Raw genomic sequence first — 13883 nt, 5'->3', positions numbered from 1 at the left:
CCAGGACCCTCAACAAAACCAGCAGCAGGAAAGAGGACATATGGCATACTTTTGTAAATTAGATTGAAAGAGGACATATGGATCGAAATGTAGTGGGGGGGGAGGGGTTCCAAAGATGAAGGAAAATGAGGAACTGGAATGTGAGGGTATGGGCCGGGTCTGGAAGTTCAGCAGGAGAGCTTGAGGCGGGAGTTGCTGTTAGTGCTGCCGACAAAACCTATGACGGATAAGGCAGGCAGAAAAAAGGGAGGAGGTTAGGACACTAAAAAAAAATAATATATCATTGAGACAGAGTACTGCAACAAATTGCAAGGACTGGAGGGACTGTGTAGTAAACTGAATGTTACGTCTATGCAGCACTCTTCAGGTTGGAGTAGCCTGACATTGGAACCACTTGCTGTGGATTGAAACACAGAAATCTTGCTTGGATGGTGGACTAAAAGGACACAGTTTCTTTGTATAGACTGGAACAAAAAAGGGTAATTGGAGGAATAGGATTTTTACCCTAGTTTGGCAGCTTTGCTGCCCTTTTATACACAGATGAATGAAGACCCCATTCGGAAAGGCAGCAGGTCAGAGAGCCAGAGGTGGTGCAGCACATGCAGGTGTGTCTGCCAGTCTGATGAAAAAAAGGACTTCTCACAAGAAGCATCGAAATAATGTTGGTCCAAGCAAACCAATTTCCCAGCCCCGGAGGAATATTGTAGGTTGCAGAATACAGCATGGTTGGAAAGAAGGTAGTGGCTCAATAACACAATGGAAAGGAACTGTATTGGATCAAGTGCCAGTCAACCCATCCCTGTATCTTATTAAATATGATGGATTTGATTGTGTCTATGGACTAGAACTCCACAAGGACGAGCGAGTGTCTGCTCTTGAAGTTCTTCCAGATAGAGTTGCTTCATCTCGAATTAGTGATGCTCACTTGGCAGACACAATGATTGGTAAAGCTGTTGAACACATGTTTGAAACAGAAGATGGTTCTAAGGATGAGTGGAGAGGAATGGTCTTAGCAAGAGCTCCCATAATGAACACATGGTTTTATATAACCTACGAGAAGGACCCAGTTTTATATATGTATTAGCTATTAGATGACTACAAAGAAGGAGATCTCCGCATCATGCCAGACTCTAATGATTCCCCTCCAGCAGAAAGAGAACCAGGAGAAGTTGTGGACAGCCTTGTAGGAAAGCAAGTGGAGTATGCCAAAGAAGATGGCTCAAAAAGGACTGGCATGGTAATACACCAAGTGGAAGCCAAACCCTCTGTTTATTTCATAAAATTTGATGACGATTTCCATATTTATGTCTACGATTTGGTGAAGACATCGTAGATGTAATATTTGACTTATTGCCAAACAGGTGGATTTATTAAATGTAAAATATGTAGACAAACCCGTCCACTTCTGTCCAATTATGTGACGCTTCAGATTCCAGGCAAGCCCGCAACCCCTTAAATGAAGTAACGCAGTTTTGTTGCTAAGAACAAAAAAAAAATTCCTCATCAAAAGGAAACAAACCACGTTCTGTGAATTACAACTCATTTTGCATAATGGAATTTATCCTTTAGAACGAAACTGATCTAGTAGTGGTGAATTCAAACAAAAGAAGCATGGATGCAAGAGACAAACTGGGCAAATTCTGTAAATTTTCAAAGTGGGGGAAAAAAAGGTTATAAAAATGTAATTGTTGTATTTCTTAAGCACTCATTCCTCATCAATACAAGTCCAGTTTGGTATATCTAACTACTTTAACATAGTTATCAGTATGTATTTCAATTAAAAGTATTTTTCCCAGTGTTACTTATGTCTTATAATGTGGGGAGTGTGGTGCTGCAGTTCAGTTATCCAGCTGCCCAGTGATGTAGGTTTTTTTTTTCTTTGGTCCCTCTTGTTACAACTTTCTGATTCATAATATTTTGTTACGTTTTGTACCTGTTTTGTCAGAAATCTTGTTATAGTACAACAATTGACAACTTATTTCCATTTTTTTTTATCCCATCCCAGTAAAAACGATTATTCAGCAAAAAAAAAAAAGGACATATGGCATCCTTTTGAAAATTAGATTACAGGAAAGGCATTGATTTTAGAAACACAGAGATCATTAATTGCAACCGTGAAATCTCAAAAAACATGGATTATACACCCAGTACACTTCTTTATCCTTAGGCCTTTTTAGAAGAGGCTCCCGGAGCCTCAACAGAAACAACAGCATGAAAGAGGACATATGGCATCCTTGTGACTAATAGATTACAGGAAAGGCATTGATTTTAGAAACCCTGGGATAATTTGTTGCAACCGTGAAATCTAAAAAAAGATTGATTAGACACCCAGTACACTTATTTATCCTTAGGTCTTTTTTTAGCAGAGGCTCCAGGACCCTCCACAAAACCAGCAGCAGGAAAGAGGACATATGTCATCCTTTTGAAAATTAGATTACAGGAAAGGCATTGATTTTAGAAACACAGAGATCATTAGTTGCAACCGGGAAATGGAAAAAAACATTGATTAGACACCCAGTACACTTCTTTATCCTTAGGCCTTTTTAGCAGACGCTCCAGGACCATCCACAAAACCAGCAGCACGAAAGAGCACATATGGCATCCTTTTGAAAATTAGATTACATGAAAGGCATTGATTTTAGAAACACAGAGATCATCAGTTGCACCGTGAAATCTAAAAAAACATTGATTAGACACCCAGTACACTTATTTATCCTTAGGCCTTTTTAATAGGAGGCTCCCAGAGCCTCAACAGAAACAACAGCATGAAAGAGTACATATGGCATCCTTGTGAATAATAGATTACAGGAAAGGCATTGATTTTAGAAACCCGTGGATAATTTTTTGCAACCGTGAAATCTAAAAAAACATAGACACCCAGTACACTTCTTTATCCTTAGGCCTTTTTAGCAGAGGCTCCAGGACCCTCACCAAAACCAGCAGCAGGAAAGAGGACATATGGCATACTTTTGTAAATTAGATTACAGGAAAGGCATTGATTTTAGAAACACAGAGATCATTAGTTGCAACCGGGAAATAGAAAAAAACATTGATTAGACACCCAGTACACTTCTTTATCCTTAGGCCTTTTTAATAATAGGCCCCCTGAGCCTCAAGAGAAACAACAGCATGAAAGAGTACATATGGCATCCTTGTGAATAATAGATTACAGTAAAGGCATTGATTTTAGAAACCCGGGGATAATTTGTTCCAACCGTGAAATCTAAAAAAACATAGATTAGACACCCAGTACACTTCTTTATCCTTAGGCCTTTTTAGCAGAGGCTCCACGACCCTCAACAAAACCAGCAGCAGGAGAGAGGACATATGGCATACTTTTGTAAATTAGATTACAGGAAAGGCATTGATTTTAGAAACACAGAGATCATTTATATGACCCGGGAAATAGAAAAAAACATTGATTGGACACCCAGTACACTTCTTTATCCTTAGGCCTTTTTATAAGAGGGTCCCGGAGACTCAACAGAAAAAACAGCATGAAAGAGGACATATGGCATCCTTTTAAAAAATAGATTACAGGAAAGGCATTGATTTTAGAAACACAGAGATAATTTGTTACAACTTGGATATCTAAAAAAACATTGAATAGACACCCAGTACACTTATTTATCCTTAGGCCTTTTTAGCAGAGGCTCCAGGACACTCAACAAAACCAGCAGAAGGAAAGAGGACATATGGCATCCTTTTGAAAAAAAGATTATAGGAAAGGCATTGATTTTAGAAACCCGGAGATAATTTGTTGCAACCGGGAATTTGAATAAAAAAAATGATTCGATGGACACCCAGTACAATTCTTTCTCCTTAGGCCTTTTTATAAGAGGGTCCAGGACCCTCAAACAAAACACCAGCAGGAAAGAGGACATATGGCATCCTTTTGAAAAATAGATTACAGGAAAGGCATTGATTTTAGAAACCCAGAGATAATTTGTTGAAAATGGAAATTTGAATCCAAAAAATGATTCGATGGACACCCAGTACACTTCTTTCTCCTTAGGCCTTTTTATAAGAGGGTCCAGGACCCTCAAACAAAACACCAGCAGGAAAGAGGACATATGGCATCCTTTTGAACAATAGAGTACAGGAAAGGCATTGATTTTAGAAACCCAGGGATAATTTTTTGCAAATGGAAATTTCAATCAAAAAAATGATTTGATGGAAACCCAGTGCACTTCTTTCTCCTTAGGCCTTTTTATAAGAGGATCCTGGACCCTCAAAAAAAACACCAGCAGGAAAGAGGACATATGGCATCCTTTTGAACAATAGAGTACAGGTACAGCATTGATTTTACAAACCCAGAGATCATTTTGGTCAAATGTTAAATAGAAAAAAAAATGAGTGGACACCCAGTACACCTCTTTCTCCTTAGGCCTTTTTATAAGAGGGTCCAGGACCCTCAAAAAAAACACCAGCAGGAAAGAGGACGTATGGCATCCTTTAGAACAATAGAGTACAGGTACAGCATTGATTTTACAAACCTAGAGATCATTTTTGTCAAATGTTAAATAGAAAAAAAAAATGAGTGGACACCCAGTACACCTCTTTCTCCTTAGGCCTTTTTATAAGAGGGTCCAGGACCCTAAAAAAAAACACCAGCAGGAAAGAGGACGTATGGCATCCTTTTGAACAACAGAGTACAGGAAAGGCATTGATTTTACAAACCCAGAGATAATTTTGGTAAAATTTGAAATAGAAAAAAAAATGAGTGGACACCCAGTACACCTCTTTCTCCTTAGGCATTTTTATAAGAGGGTCCAGGACCCTCAAACAAAATACCAGCAGGAAAGAGAACATATGGCATACTTTTGAACAATAGAGTACTGGTACGGCATTGATTTTAGAAACCCACAGATAATTGTTTGGAAAAGTGAAATAGCCCCAAAAACCATGCTTGGACTCCCACTCCAGGTCGTTCTTCAGCTTTTTTATACGAGGGTCCAGCACCCTCAACATAAACAACTGCAGGAAACACCACCACATATGCCATCCTTTTGCACAAGCGAGTACAGGTATGGCATCCATTTTAGAAACCAAGAGATAATTGAGAGGAACCAGGAACATTTTTCAAAAAATTTGCTGGGGCACCCATTACAGGTCGTTCTCCTTCAGCCTTTTTATACCATGGGCCATGACCCGCAACAGCCACAACAGCATGAAATACCACATATGCCACCCTTTTGCACAATAAAGTACAGGTATGGCATAGATGGAACACAGAGATAATTTAGAGCAATTTAGAGCAACCAAGAGACGGATAAAGATGCCTACTCTTTCAAATTTGTGGCATTTTGCGTTCAATTTAATGGTCCACCAGATATGAGTGGTGTGCTAAGTTGTACAATTCGTAACAGTTTAATCACTAGTGTTATGTGCCTTATTTTTTTATTTGAGTTTTGTACCCACAGAGCTGCAGCAGAGGCCAGAAAAATTCGGAATGTACAAGTGACTGAAAAATTGGGGTATTGTTGTAGCAACTGCTGTAGCAGCGGCCAGAAAAATTGATGTTTGTAAAACATTTATAAAGTGCCCTAAAAGCTTGTGGCTTGAACACTAGTTGTTGGATGATAAGTCAAGCAAGTCCTCCGGCTTTATAAAAAAAAAAAAAAAAAGGCCAGCCTGTGTACCAGTTGTAGCCCAGGCCAGCTCATCTCATCATCAGGCCTTTTTTATTCAAATGTATCTCCCAATGTCAGTCCCTTTGGGATCCAGCCCTCATTCATTTTTATAAAAGTGAGATAGTCAAGGCTTTTTTGACCTAGGCGACTTCTCTTCTCAGTGACAAAACCTCCTGCTGCACTAAAAGTCCTTTCGGACAGGACACTTGAAGCGGGGCAGGCCAGAAGTTCCATTGCAAATTGGGATAGCTCAGGCCACAAGTCCAGCCTGCACACCCAATAGTCAAGGGGTCCATCGCTCCTGAGAGTATCGAGATCTGCAGTTAAAGCTAGGTAGTCTGCTACCTGTTGGTTGAGTCTTTCTCTAAGGCTGGATCCCGAAAGGCTCTGATGGTGCATGGGAGTTAAAAAGGTACGCATGTCCTCCATCAACAAGACGTCAGGAAAGCATCCGGTCCTTGCCGCCGTGGTCGTGGGAGGAGGTGGAGGAGGATTAATTTCATCTCTTCCCCTGTTACATTCCCGTGGTGCTGTGACATCACCCTTATACGCTGTGTAAAGCATAGTTTTTAATTTATTATGAAAATGCTCCATCCTTTCCGACTTGAGGGAATTTGGTAACATTTCAGGCACTTTATGCTTATACCGGGGGTCGAGTAGCATGGAAACCCAGTACAGGTTGTTCTCCTTCAGCTTTTTTATACGAGGGTCCCTCAACAGGCACGACAGCATGAAAGAACCCATTTGAACAAGGTTGGATGCTGAGCTAATCATGTCGCGTTCCTCCTCCTCACTGATCTCACTGATGGTATCTTCTTCCCCCCAGCCACGTACAACACCACGGGTACCAGAGAGGTGACAACAACTAGCACCCTGGGATGACTGTTGTGCTCGGTCTTCCTCCTCCTCCTCCTCAAAGCCATATTCCTCCTCTGAATCCTCTTCCTCACAATCCTCTTCCTGCGTTGCCGCAGGTCCAGCAAGCGATGCTGATTTGGCTGTTTGCAGGGGTGATGGACACCACAACTCTCCCGCTTCCTCTTCACGCTCATCTACTGCCTGATCCAGCACTCTTCGCAGGGCACGCTCTAGGAAGAAAACAAATGGTATGATGTCGCTGATGGTGCCTTCGGTGCGACTGACAAGGTTTGTCACCTCCTCAAAAGGACGCATGAGCCTTCAGGCATTGCGCATGAGCGTCCAGTAATTTGGAAAAAATATCCCCAGCTCCCCAGAGGCTGGCCTAGCACCCCGGTCATACAAATACTCATTAACAGCTTTTTCTTGTTGGAGCAGGCGGTCAAACATTGGGAGTGTTGAATTACACCGTGTCGGGCTGTCGCAAATCAAGAGCCTCACTGGCAGGTTGTTTCGACGCTGGATATTGGACAAGTGCGCCATGGCCGTGTAGGAATGTCTGAAATGGCCACACACCTTCCTGGCCTGCTTCAGGATGTCCTGTAAGCCTGGGTACTTATGGACAAATCTTTGTACAATTAGATTACACACATGTGCCATGCACAGCACATGTGTCAACTTGCCCAATTTCAATGCCGCCACCAAATTACTTCCATTGTCAGAAACAACCTTGCCAATCTCCAGTTGGTGCGGAGTCAGCCACTGATCCACCTGTGCGTTCAGGGCGGTCAGGAGTGCTGGTGCGGTGTGACTCTCCGCTTTCAGGCAAGTCAACCCCAATATGGCGTGACACTGCCATACCCGGGATGTAGCATAGTACCTGGGGAGCTGGGGGGGTGCCATAGATGTGGAGCAAGACGCAGAAGTTGAAGAGGACTCAGCCGAGGAAGAGGTTATGGAAGAGGATGGAGTAGGAGGAGTAGAGGAGGTAGCAGCAGGCCTGCCTGCAAGTCGTGGCGGTGTCACCAACTCTTCTGCAGAGCCATGCATTCCATGCTTGTCAGAAGTCAGCAGGTTTACCCAATGCGCAGTGTAGGTGATATACCTGCCCTGACCATGCTTTGCAGACCAGCTATCCGTGGTCATATGGACCCTTGCCCCAACGCTGTGTGCCAGACATGCCATAACTTCCTTTCTCACAACAGAGTACAGGTTTGGGATTGCCTTTTGTGAAAAGAAATTTCTGCCAGGTACCTTCCACTGCGGTGTCCCAATAGATACAAATTTTTTGAAAGCATCAGACTCCACCAGCTTGTATGGTAAAAGCTGGCGGGCTAAGAGTTCAGACAAGCCAGCTGTCAGACGCCGGGCAAGGGGGTGACATTGAGAAATTGGCTTCTTAAGCTCAAACATGTCTTTGACAGACACCTGACTGTGGGCAGATGACCAGGAACTGCTACGTAAGAGAGACTGAGTGGAGGATGGTTGAGAGAGGGCAAGGAGGACAGCACTGGTTGACGTGGCTGAAGATGCTGGAGCAGGAGGAGGAGGGCGGCTTTCACTTTGTGTGCTGCTTCTACTCATGTGTTCTTCCCATCGGCCTTTGTGATGGGAGACCATGTGGCTTCGCAAAGCAGTTGTACCTAGGTGGCTGTTGGACTTCCCACGACTCAGTTTCTTTTGGCACAGGTTGCAAATGACATCGCTGTTGTCAGAGGCAGACACACAAAAAAAATGCCACACTGCTGAGCTCTGCGATGACGGCATTCTGGTGGTGGCAACAGCATGTGTTGATGGGCGTCGGCGTGCTGTCTGGCTGATCCCTGGTGATGATGCATGCTGTCTGACTGTGCCACTAGCTCCTTGAGATGACCTCCCCGTGCTTCCAAATCATCTCCTCCTCCTCCTCTCTGTCTCACAATCTGAACTTTCCCCCTCGTTTTCTTCTCTTCTAGCAGGCACCCACGTGACATCCACCGACACATCATCATCAACCGCTTCACTTGTATCTGAAACATCAAGAAAGGAAGCAGCAGCGGGTACAACATCATCATCATCATCACACCGTACCTCCATGTCGGTAATGCTGCCTGACTGAGACTGATCACTATTATCTACATCCTCTGTCAATTATGGTTGCGCATCACTCATTTCTTCCAAATGATGTGTCAATAACTCCTTTGACAGATCAAGTGAAGCGGCTGTGGTGCTAGTGTTGGTGGTGGTGACAGGCGGGGGAGTGGCACTGGTCACTTGAGACCTGCCCAAAGCACAGCTGGACGTAGATGGTGCGTCAAGGTTAGGAGGACTAGCAGCGGAAGCTGAAGAAGATTGGGTGTCCTGTGTTAGCCATTCAACTAGGTCCTCCTCAGAAGTTTTTGCGTCCCCCCTGGCACCCGGCGTCTGAACACTGTGCATATTTGTAGGGTCTAAAGGAATCACAGCACCACGACCACGTAACCTGCGGGGTGGACTGCCTCTGCCTGTCATTTTTTTTAAAATGGACACTTACAATACTATTACACCAATTGAGTGGTGGCACTGTGAAAGTGGGCACAGTATACGCTGTGATACTGACAACAACAAAAAAGACAGATGTTTTAAAAATAACAAATTGTTAATTTTTTTAAATATTACAAGTACTGTGACAACAAATATGATTGTTTGGCACTAGTTGGCAAATGGGCCTGTCTGGCACACACGCTGGTAGAAAGGAAACTGCAATTCAATGGCACTAGGAGACTGAAGAATCACAGTCAAAACAGTTATGATTAACAAAAATTCCAATCCTGTGACAATAAATATGATTGGTGGCACTAATTGGCTAGTTGGGACTGGCACACAGGCAGACAGGCAGGAGGAAAATGCAATTCAAGGGCACTAGTAGACTGCAGATTGACAGTCAAAGCAGTGATGATTGACAAATTTTGCAATACTGTTAAAAGAAATATGATTGCTGGCACTAATTGGATAGTTGGGCCTGGCACACAGGCTGGCAGGCAGTAGAAAAGTGCAATTCAATGGCACGAGCAAACTGAGGACTAAGATCAACAATCAAATTTTTTTTAATTTTAAATAGTAACTATACTGTGACAACAATTAGGATTGGTGTAAATAGTTGGCAAGACGGCCTGGCACAAAAGGCTGGCAGGCAGGAGGTAAATGCAATTCAAGGACATTAGGAGACTGAATACTGACAGTTAAAACAGTGATGATTGACAATTTTTGCAATACTGTTAAAAGAAATAGGATTGCTGGCAATAATAGTCTAGGTGGGCCTGGCATACAGCAGGCTGCAAGGCAGGAGGAAAGTGCAATTCACTGGCACCAGCAAACTGAGGATTCGCCACAAATATTACCCAAAATTTTAATTTTTAATTACTAAGAATACTGTGACAACAAATATGATTGGTGTAAATATTTTTCAAGTAGGCCTGGCACACAGGCTTGGAAGGCAGGAGAAAAGTGCAATTCTAGGGCACGAGCAAACTGAGGATTAAGATCAACAATCAAGAATTTTGTAATTTTAATTAGTAACTATACTGTGACAACAATTAGGATTGGTGTAAATAGTTGGCAAAATGGCCTGGCACAAAAGGCTGGCAGGCAAGAGGTAAATGCAATTCAAGGACACTAGGAGACTGAATACTGACAGTCAAAACAGTGATGAATGACAATTTTTGCAATACGGTTAAAAGAAATATCATTGCTGGCAATAATTGGCTAGGTGGGCCTGGCACACAGCAGTCTGCAAGGCAGGAGGAAAGTGCAATTCACTGGCACCAGCAAACTGAGGATTCCCAACAAATATTAACCAAAATTTTAATTTTTAATTACTAAGAATACTGTGACAACAAATATGATTGGTGTAAATATTTTTCAAGTAGGCCTGGCACACAGGCTTGGAAGGCAGTAGAAAAGTGCAATTGTAGGGCACGAGCAAACTGAGGATTAAGATCAACAATCAAATATTTTTTAATTTTAATTAGTAACTATACTGTGACAACAATTAGGATTGGTGTAAATAGTTGGCAAGACAGCCTGGCACAAAAGGCTGGCAGGCAGGAGGTAAATGCAATTCAAGGACACTAGGAGACTGAATACTGACAGTCAAAACAGTGATGATTGACAATTTTTGCAATACTGTTAAAAGAAATAGGATTGCTGGCAATAATTGGCTAGGTGGGCCTGGCACACAGCAGGCTGCAAGGCAGGAGGAAAGTGCAATTCACTGGCACCAGCAAACTGAGGATTCGCCACAAATATTACCCAAAATTTTAATTTTTAATTACTAAGAATACTGTGACAACAAATATGATTGGTGTAAATATTTTTCAAGTAGGCCTGGCACACAGGCTTGGAAGGCAGGAGAAAAGTGCAATTCTAGGGCACGAGCAAACTGAGGATTAAGATCAACAATCAAGAATTTTGTAATTTTAATGAGTAACTATACTGTGACAACAATTAGGATTGGTGTAAATAGTTGGCAAGACGGCCTGGCACAAAAAGCTGGCAGGCAAGAGGTAAATGCAATTCAAGACATTAGGAGACTGAATACTGACAGTCAAAACAGTGATGAATGACAATTTTTGCAATACTGTTAAAAGAAATATGATTGCTGGCAATAATTGGCTAGGTGGGCCTGGCACACAGCAGGCTGCAAGGCAGGAGGAAAGTGCAATTCACTGCATACTTGCCAACTGTCCCGTTTTTGCCGGGACAGTCCCGGAATTTGGAACCCTGTCACGGCCATTTTAATGTCCCGGACTGTCCCGGCAAGTTAGTAACAGGCTGCAGCTTTGCTAAGCTAGCGCGATCATGTGCCACTCCTGACATCTCCTCCTCATTGAATTTATGATCTCTCTTGACTATTGCACATCAGGCAGCGTTGTCAGCACCTCCTCTACGTCACCATCACGTGACCACCCTCACCCTGCTTTGCCGCTCACTACAGTGGCACCAGCCTTTCTCACAGACATGCGGCGACAGGAGGACAGAGAGTGTCTCTCTGTTATCACACACCCTAAGTAAAGTTTCTCAGAATATAAGAGCCGATCATCAGTCACATCAGTGTGGACCAGCAGACAGAGGTGAGTCACTCTCAGCCGTAACTAAACCGGCAGGCTCCGGAGTCCTGCAAATAAAATATAATGTGCTGCTCACTCTGTTTTGTTAAGAGGTGACCGTGAATCACCAATGATTATTTTTTTTAAAAATGCAGCTAGCAGCCTGTGACTCTTTCTTGACTTGTCACAGTCTAGCCGATCAGTGGACCCAGCAATGCGGTGAGACTCAGGCTCAGCCCATAATTGAACCGGAGCTCCTGCAGTAAAAAATGTGCTCACTGCTCAGCTGTTGTTGTTAAGGTGACCAGACTGTGAATCACCTCTTTAAAAAAAATGCTGTGACTCAGACTGACTCCATCTTGACTTGTCACTCAGTCAGTGTTTATAAGGTAATTAAAAAAATATTATATAATACAATTTATAATAACTTATAAACTGTATATAATAACAGCACACATTGGTGCATCATTTGCTAATATCAGGGGTAATTAAAAAATGAAGCTTTACTGCAAAATGTACTACTACTTACATACAGTTTATTTGTTATTATAATTATCTGTTGGTTTTATAACAGTGCCAGATCATTTGTTACTATATCTGGGGTAATTCAAAAATGAAGAAGCTTTACTTAAAAATATCTGAAACTTATACAACCAGCAGCAGATATAATAACAAATAAACTGTATATAACACAGTGGTAGTGGTGGGGTTAAATGACAGTCACTTACAGTCATGACACATGTATACATGTCTCATGTGTCACCTGTCCCTGGGAAAGGTCAAATTGATCTTTAGACTGATAGAACTGTGTTATATGACTTCTAATTGGAATCTCTGATTAGTTTGCCTCAACATCCGATTGGGACCTCTCAGGGATATTTGGGATATGTGGTGCTTTTACCTATAATTAATTTGCAATAAAAAAACAATTCCATAAATGCAATACATGGGACATTTACACATGGGACAGCACATTACAACCAATGTCATCAGATTACAGACTAATTAATACCGCCCTCTAGGCACTATAGACTTCCTAATTTTTTTCTAAGGGAAAATAGAAACTCAGCAATGAACACACCATTTAGCTTTCTTGCAGATCTGATGCCCAAAGCTAATGCCCTTGATGGGCATATATATATATATATATAATTATATTCAGAACCATAAAAAATAGGCGGAGCTAAATTATGCTAATTATGTGAGTTTGGCAAAGTGGGCGGGACTTTAGGGCAGGGGGTGTGGTTAAAAATTTCATGCAGGTAATTGATAGCTGCAAAGTGTCCCTGGAAATTTTTTTCAAATGTTGGCAACTATGTCACTGGCACCAGCAAACTGAGGATTCCCAACAAATATTAACCAAAATTGTAATTTTTAATTACTAAGAATACTGTGACAACAAATATGATTGGTGTAAATATTTTTCAAGTAGGCCTGGCACACAGGCTTGGAAGGCAGTAGAAAAGTGCAATTGTAGGGCATGAGCAAACTGAGGATTAAGATCAACAATCAAATATTTTTTAATTTTAATTAGTAACTATACTGTGACAACAATTAGGATTGGTGTAAATAGTTGGCAAGACAGCCTGGCACAAAAGTCTGGCAGGCAGGAGGTAAATGCAATTCAAGGACACTAGGAGACTGAATACTGACAGTCAAAACAGTGATGATTGACAATGTTTGCAATACTGTTAAAAGAAATAGGATTGCTGGCAATAATTGGCTAGGTAGGCCTGGCACACAGCAGGCTGCAAGGCAGGAGGAAAGTGCAATTCACTGGCACCAGCAAACTGAGGATTCACCACAAATATTACCCAAAATTTTAATTTTTAATTACTAAGAATACTGTGACAACAAATATGATTGGTGTAAATATTTTTCAAGTAGGCCTGGCACACAGGCTTGGAAGGCAGTAGAAAAGTGCAATTCTAGGGCATGAGCAAACTGAGGATTAAGATCAACAATCAAGAATTTTTTTAATTTTAATTAGTAACTATACTGTGACAACAATTAGGATTGGTGTAATTAGTTTGCAAGACGGCCTGGCACAAAAGGCTGGCAGGCAGGAGGTAAATGCAATTCAAGGACACTAGGAGACTGAATACTGACAGTCAAAACAGTGATGATTGACAATTTTTTCAATACTGTTAAAAGAAATAGGATTGCTGGCAATAATTGGCTAGGTGGGCCTGGCACACAGCAGGCTGCAAAGCAGGAGGAAAGTGCAATTCACTGGCACCAGCAAACTGAGGATTCGCCACAAATATTACCCAAAATTTTAATTTTTAATTAATAAGAATACTGTGACAACAAATAGGATTGGTGT

At 42.0% G+C, this 13883-nt stretch overlaps 1 pseudogene; it reads left to right on the top strand.

The window, feature by feature from the left end:
• Positions 1 to 544: 544 nt before the first annotated feature.
• On the top strand, positions 545 to 1381 carry LOC128639211 (spindlin-Z-like; annotated as a pseudogene).
• The last annotated feature ends 12502 nt before the right edge of the window (positions 1382 to 13883 follow it).

The sequence above is a fragment of the Bombina bombina genome, chromosome 1 (assembly GCF_027579735.1).
Source record: "Bombina bombina isolate aBomBom1 chromosome 1, aBomBom1.pri, whole genome shotgun sequence".
NCBI classification, from domain to species: Eukaryota; Metazoa; Chordata; class Amphibia; order Anura; family Bombinatoridae; genus Bombina; species Bombina bombina.
Note: the sequence above shows the minus strand (reverse complement) of the source record. Positions and strands in the feature narration are given on the sequence as shown.